This window comes from Marmota marmota, unplaced genomic scaffold (assembly GCF_001458135.2).
Source record: "Marmota marmota marmota unplaced genomic scaffold, marMar, whole genome shotgun sequence".
Classification (NCBI taxonomy): domain Eukaryota; kingdom Metazoa; phylum Chordata; class Mammalia; order Rodentia; family Sciuridae; genus Marmota; species Marmota marmota.
In genome coordinates this window covers 3,862,287-3,869,644 of record NW_026000168.1, presented here as the reverse complement: position 1 = coordinate 3,869,644, position 7,358 = coordinate 3,862,287, and the positions used below count along the sequence as shown (strand labels likewise).

Genomic DNA, 7,358 nt, shown 5'->3' with positions numbered 1-7,358 from the left:
GGCTTCCGGGAAACGGGGGGGGGGAGGCACATAGATCGCGACAGAGTCGCAGGCGGCTGAGCAGGAGGAGCCGCGGGGGCCAGCCCCAACCTCGGCGCGGGGCTCCAGAGGACAACCTCGTGGCCTGGGGGAGCCGGAGATGCAGCCGGAAACTGCTCTCTGGGTGACAGAGCCACCGGCTGAAAAGCGAGGCCAGGTCTGCCCTGAAAGGGCCAGGGCGTCTCCCTTGTGCCCACTGCCACCGCCAGCCCTGGGGACGGGGCGGGCCACCAAGAGTGCTGCCTCCCCTCTCCCACCCGTCCACTATGCCAGGCCCTGGCTGTAGAGTCCAGGTGTCCCCAAGAGCTCACGCGTGGGACGATGACTCCCCGGGTTCATATGCTGACGGTGCTCGGAGGTGGAGGTTTGGGAGGTCCTGGGGGTTAGAGGAGGTCATGAGGGTGGCCCCTGTGGTGGCATCCGTGGGGGCTGGGCTGGCCCACTAGCTCTGTCTCACCATGCACTGCCTCTGCCGTGACACCATGCCACCCTCACCACATGCCAGCTCCGTGCCCTTGGGCCTCCAGCCTCCAGGACCATAATAAGCCAAGAAGCCTCTCTAGTCTTATAAAAACCGCCTACCCTCGGGCATTTTGTTATAGCAACAGACGCGGCCTAAACAGCCTCCACATTCTATTGCAAAGCAGGAACCATGGCGCCCACCTGACCAGCAACTTGAGAGACTGAGTGAGGAACTGAGTCACGTGAGCCTCGAGGAACCCACCCGCAGGGCACGCTCAGCCAGCGAGGGCCCTGGTTCCTGTCCCAGGCCTGCCCTGGGGGTGGCAGACACAGAGTGCGTGAGCCATGTGTGGCCAGCCTCACTTGCCCCAGTGTGCAGGCCCCACACGCGCCGGCAGCCACGAGTGTTGATGAACAGCTGACATCTCCTGAGCTCCCACCAGGCTGCAGAGTTTTCTCCTTTAATCATCCTGAAAACCCTGCAGACTGGGAACTTTTTACACCCACGCCAACGGAGGAGGAGGGACGGTCATTGTCCAAGGCTGAGAACCTAGGCAGGGCAGGGCCCAGAGACAGTAGGAACCCCTGATATAACGCCCCATTGCCGACTTCCTTTACACATGGAAGGGGGAAACACAGGAAAATAGTAAATATGCCATAATGCATCCGGGCTGGGTGACACTCTTTACACCAACGCAGTCATGGAATGGAATTTACACTCTTCTCCTGCTTGGGAGTCCTGACGGAGCCTAGGGCGAGGGTTCTGTCGGTGCCCAGCGTCCAGGGCGGGGTGGAGGTGAGCAGCCATTCGCCTGTGCCTCCCCACGGGGACGCAGAGCAGGTGGGCAACACAGCACCCAGGCTGTCCTTCATGACCCCGTCTCCCCTGCACCACAGACCTCGCCGTGACTGGACCAGAGGACACCCTTGACCTAGGACAGCCCGTGGGAGCCGCCACGCAGGATGCTTCTGTCCAAGAGGTGCCATGGTACGCAGTGGTCACTCCAAAGGGGTTTGAGGCTGAGATGTAAAGAATCGGTCGCTTTGCCAGCCCCGCCAAGGACCGGAACTGACCTGTTTCCAGGTGTCCTCCTTGGACCAGCTCAGCCACCAGCCCAGGTGCTGTGAGAGGGTGAAGAAGGAGGTCAGGTTTTTGGTGGACGTTATTATAGCGCAGTGTGCGTTCAGAAAAGTCTACGGATCCTAAGCCTTCCGTCCCACGCATTTTCACGAAATGGACTCTCTCATGTGGCCAGCGCAGGATCAAGGGACGGAATATTCCCAGGATTCCCCTGGCGCCCCTCCTGGTATGAGAGTGACCCCCTTCCCACCCAGGCAGCCGCCACCCCACTCCAACCGTAGACGGTGCTGCCTGCCTCTGGGCCTGATGGAAATAGGGGGATGTCGGTGTGTCGCTGTCCCCCGTTTCTCTTGCTCAACGTCATTATCTGTATCATATATTAACGAGTCTAGTGGCAGTTTTCATTGTCGTATGCTGTTGTGTGAATAGGCACGATTCGGTTACCCATTCCCCCGCAGATAGTCATCGGGCTGATTCCAGTTGGGGACACTGTGAGTGGTGCCCTGTGAGCAGTGTGACTCTGGGGGAACCCAGGGGTGTATTTCTGTTGAGGTTTTATATTTAACATCGGGCGGTCATAGGCCCAAGTAATTCAGCTTCAGCGGATACTGCTACACAGGTTTCCAAAGTGATGGTGCTGATTCACACTGCGATCGGTGACATAAGAATCCGGATAACATTTTTCATAGTGTTTGGAATTTTTTGTTTGTTTGTTTTTATTCAGGAGTTCTGAAAAACCTAGTCCTCAGACCGAGCTGACCCTCTCTAGCCGTCTTAGAGCTCACGGTCACAAAACCCAGTCCTCAGACTAAGCTGACCCTCTAGCCGTCTTGGAGTTCACGGTTGCAAGCAACAGAAACCGTCTGGCTAACCTGTGGGCGTTGCTCACGCAATGATGGAAGGCAATTTCCAACAGGAAATCTGGATACGGTTGGTTGGGAAATGGGTTCTGGGCCAAAGGAGGAGACTCGGACTCGGGCAGGAGCCCAGGTCACTGTGGGGGCCGTGGCGTGGACCACAGCAGCCTCTGCAAGCAAGAGTCTGTCTGTCCACAGCCCACCCTGCTCTGGTCAGTCCTGCTCAGTGATACAGGAAAGAAAATCCAGCCAACTGAGCTTAGAGGTGACCCATTCTCCGGCCACACTATGGCCGGGAGAGGCAGGACCTGTCCTGGGGGGGTTCTCTAACAGGAGGTAGTCATCAGGGATTTTCCTGGAGATCCCAGTCACCCAGGAGGAAATAATTCCCTCAAGATAAATCTAAGGGCACCTAGAATGGGCACTGGACTCTGGGAGGCCAAAAAAGGATGGCCATCTGCCATCCTCTCCAATCTGAGAGGGAGACGTGGGCGGAGGACGGCAGCCCCGAGGACAGAGTCACCCTTTGCTGGTGGCTGGGGACCGAGCCCCAGACTGCCACCCAGACATGCCGGACAGCTCCGGGGACCTCGTGAATGCCTCTGTTTTCAAAATTGGTCTATGCATTTCCCAGGCTGCTGTGACCAATGACCACGAACAGGGCGGCTTAAGGTGACAGCTCTGGCCCCTGGCAGTCCTGGAGATAGGATCTAAGGTCCAGGGGTTTCGGGCTGCGCCCTCCGAGGCTTTGAGGGAGGACCCCTCCTGGCCTTTCGGCTTCCGGGATCTCTAGCGGCCTGTGGCCAGCTGAGGCTCAGGGCTACCCCATTCCGCTCTCCGCCAGCTTCATGCCGCCTGTCCTCTGTCCTCCCCTTCTGAGGATACCGGTCAGATCTGGGGTCCTCCCAGTGTGCCCTGATCCCATCAGCAGACGCCATTTCTAAGGTTCAGATGGACACAGATTTGGGGGGGAGGCCTCCTGTCCCCTCCTGTGGAGGAGACCCTGGGCTCTGCTGGGCACTAGCCAGGTGGCCGTGGCTCAGGGGCAGAGACCAGAGGCTGTGTTTGGACAGCCAGGGTTCAGAACCCTCGCTCGGTGCCTCGCACAGCTTGAGCACCTACTGAATTCAGCTCAGCCATCTGCTAAGTAGGCCTGGGAAGAGGGCTTGGCCCATCTCCCCCTGGCCCCCACCCTCCCTCCCTGCCCGGTCAGTGGGAAGCCAGGGTGGGGTGTAAATGCCCAGGAAGTCCTCAAGGTCCAGGCCCCTCCCTCACAGCCAAGGCCCAGGCTCAGGACTGGCCTTTTCCCCTAGGGCGGGTCCTCTCCCTGAGGCCCTGAGCCCACGAGCACATAGAGCTCCCAAGGCCCCTCCTGCCCACTTACCAGTCACCCCCTCCTCGGGCTGAGGGCGGCTGGCAGGGGCACCTGAGGTCGGCCGTCCTAAACCAGGTCACGCTGGGATCACCCAGAAGAGGATTTGCACGTCCTTCTGTCGGGAGGCCCTGGCGCCCTGCCTTCATCTGGGGACAGCAAATAAGACTGGCCTCCGCAGAGTGACCGGAAGCTGGCCAGGGGCCAAGTCTCCATGGACCCTTCTGGCCAGGGCCTGAGGCACAGGGGAGAAACTGCTTTTTGCTTTGGCTCTCGGGCCAACTCAGGAGAGCCCGTCGGCGGGTGCAGGGTCCTGTGCAGGACGCTGAGCCCCAGGATGAAGGGGGGGGGCCTGTAGTTGTCGTGTGTCCCCTGCGGTGGAGGGTGACTGTGGAGAGGTGGCCCTGTCACGCCCCAGCAAGGGATCCAGAGGCGGCTTTGGTTGTGAGAGTTTGTAAAAATATCCTGTAACATGTGCCTGCAGTAGCAAAGGGCCACCCCGACTGCCGTCCCTCCTCCCGCCAGGGGACTGGGACCCAGCGGGCTTAGGCTGGGCACTGAGGTTGCCGAGCACAGAGAGGCCCAGGGGCTGTGCCCAGGTGTCTGCAAACTGTCAATCTTGGTAACCACGTGTTCTGGGCAGGAGGCCCCGCCCCCTGCCTGGCCTGGGCGGGGTCCTCCCGGGAGCCCTGCAGCACAGGACCGGCTCAGATTCCCACACCAGGCTGCAGAGCCAGCCCCGCCCGCCCGGCCACTCCCGCCGTCTGGCCCTGCCCTCTGGCTCGCCCCTGCGCCCTTGCTCCACCCCCAGGCCCTGCACGTGGCTGCCCTAGGCCACACTGGCCGGCCAGTTTGGTCTTCCACATGCGTCCTGGGGCACTCAGACAGGGAGGTGTCCAGGTGGAGTCCAGAAGTGAGGTGCTTGGAGCTCTGATGGGTGCACCCCGGGTCCAGTGGACTCCCAGGACTCCAGCCCTCCTGGGGAGGCCCCACCAGAGGAAGGCCAGAGAGGCTCTGGAAGAGGGAGGCCAGGCAGGAGGCCGGGGCTGGAGGCTGCCACACCGTGGAAATGAGCCCTGAGAAGGCAGCCCCTCCCCCCCCACCCAGTTTCAGCCCAAGCCTTTTAGGGTCAGGGGTGTGATTTCTGACGCTGGGGGGAGACGAGCCTTCAACTTCTCTTCCTGCCAAGGAAAAGCTTCCCAGGATGCGTGGGAAATCGGAGGACCGCGGCAGCTGCGGCGCCCCATGGGGGCCCAGGCCTCCACTCTGAGGTCCCTCCACCAGGCTGGCTCTGGCCACCCGGCCACGTGCTCCCTGTGGTCCTCACCTCTGCCAGGCAGGTCTCCCGGGGGCTGCGTCCACGTTCTCTGCTGGGCACCTCCTACTTGCCCAAGCCGGCAGCAGCCATCCTGCACCACGAAGCTGCTCCCACGGAAAGACCCGGGTGCTCCTCTCCCGAGGAGCCTGAGGCCCCGTCCCCTCTGGCCAGCCGCGGCCCTTTTCTTCGGCTCCTGTTCCGTTTTTTTCCAGCAGCTTAGGTGTCCCCCACTTTTCTTTCTCCTTTTGCCGTGAAGGAGTTGGCTCTTGTGTAACAGCCTCCCGGTCCTGCCTCCCAGAAGCAGCAGAGTCTGTTGCTATGGTGACGGGGCTCAGGAATCCAGCCTCCCTTCAGATGGCCCGTTTCCCCAACTCCCCTGCCCAGGATGCAGAGGGCTCGGCAGCTGCACCCGGAGCCCATGTCCAGACGCCGAGTCTGTGCACCGATGTGGACGTGTGGATAAGGGGCCCGGTGTCCTTCCATTTCTGCGGTCTAAAGCACAGGTTTGATTTCTGCATCGGGAACCAGACGTTCCACACTCCCCAGGGAGGAGAGCCCCCTGCACCGCAGCACCCCGTCCTGCCAGAAGTGACGTCCATAGGCGGGAAGGACAGGGAATCTGTGGTTTAGAACTGGCCAGAGGACTCCCTGTCCAGGTCTCTGAGAACCAGATCGTGTAGGAGAGTGGGTGAGGGGACTCCGCCCATTGGTCATAAGTGACTGTCACTGAGTGAAAGGAGGCCAGTTCTAAAAGAAATGAGGCTGTTGCTACTTCAGGAACTGGAGCCCCGTCAGTTCCCCACTCCTGCTGCTACTTGCACTACAGGACACCATTTGCCCCCTCCCAGAGACCTCAGCGGCTTCTGTGGGACACCTGGGACTGTCCCAGCAGCTCCTCTGTTACCGAGAACCACAGTGTGTCAGCAACAGCATGGTGCACGGCGGGATCTCCCTTCCCAGGCCCGTCCAAGCCAGTGTGTATTTGTCAGCTATTGCTGCGTAACAAATCCCCACAGATTGCCTGTTGAGGCCATTATCATCTCCCAGCCCTGCAGTCGGGGGCCTGGGCATAGTGCAGCCACCACCTCTAATTCAAGGTCTTTGGTCAGGTTGTCCTTGAGGGATCAGCTGCAGCTGGGGTCTCCATGGACGGTTCCAGAAGGGCAGGGTCTGCCTCCAAGCTCCTGTGGTTGCTGCAGACTTCAGTCTTGGAGGCTGCTCAGTTGAGGCTCTTGGCTTATTGCTGGCTATTGTCTGGATGTCCCCCCTGGGTTCCTGGGAATGCCCACCGGGGACTTCCCAGCATGGCGGCTCTGTCAAAGTGTGCCATGAGCTGGCACCTGACGGTGGAGGTGGGGGCCCACCTCTGCGACCTTCTGCAGGTTGTTTCTCGCTGCCTGGCATTTTGCAGACTCTAACAGCTGCCCACCTTGTCCCCCAGCAGGCACCCTGGGCTCTACACACTTGAGGTCCCTGCACGGTCCTGTCCTGAGAGATGATGGCCATCTCCCCTTTGCAGCCGAAGCCCACGTGAGCCGAGTTCCCTGGAAACCAAGAGGGAATATTCTGAGATGGGAGCTCCGCGAATGTGTGAGGGTGATTTAAAGGAAGAGCCGAGGCTGCCATGAGCCTAGGACTCCTCAGGCTCCGGAGCCCAGAAATAGCACCCACGGGCTGGCGGGCGCTCTGCGCAGCCGGTGAGTAAATATTTGAGTCTCTGCAGACCACACAGTCGCTGCTGCCACTCGTCAGCTCTGCCGGGTGATGGCAAGGCCGCGTGGAGGGCACGCGCTGTGCGCCTGTGTCCCAGGGCCCAACCCCAGGGGACGCACTGAGCGTGGTGGCTGGAGGTGGCAGTGCTGGGCCTCGCGGCTGGGAGACCCAGGGACTTCTCAGATGAGGGCCACTTCACCTTGAGGCCACTCAGGACTCTGCCGCCTTCCCACAGCTCCAGGCCAGCCGCGGGGACTCCCCCAGGTGGGGCACAGGGGCCACCTGTCCCGTGTGATCTTTTTGAGTAACTTCCCTGGGAGAGACTTGGCGAGCACTGACTGCTGACCTGGCACAGCCTTTGGTGTCTTTCAGAGCCAGCTGTGGCCAGCAGGGACCACGGGAGGCCAGGCTCCTGGGGTCTGTCCAGGGCTCCCGGGACAGCTTCGTCTGCACCAGGGCAGGGCTGAGGGACCTGGGAGGTTGTGGCCCTGCCTGCTCCCTTGGCCTGAGCCCCCT

The 7,358-nt window shown here is 61.0% G+C and overlaps 1 long non-coding RNA gene across 1 annotated transcript in view; it reads right to left on the bottom strand.

Moving 5' to 3' along the window:
* LOC125611734 overlaps positions 1-7,110 on the bottom strand; it is an 11,294-nt gene extending 4,184 nt beyond the window's left edge. Inside the window, exon 1 of the long non-coding RNA XR_007341972.1 lies at positions 5,139-7,110. This is a non-coding gene — a long non-coding RNA (uncharacterized LOC125611734). The remainder of the gene's footprint in view (positions 1-5,138) is intronic.
* Positions 7,111-7,358: the final 248 nt, after the last annotated feature.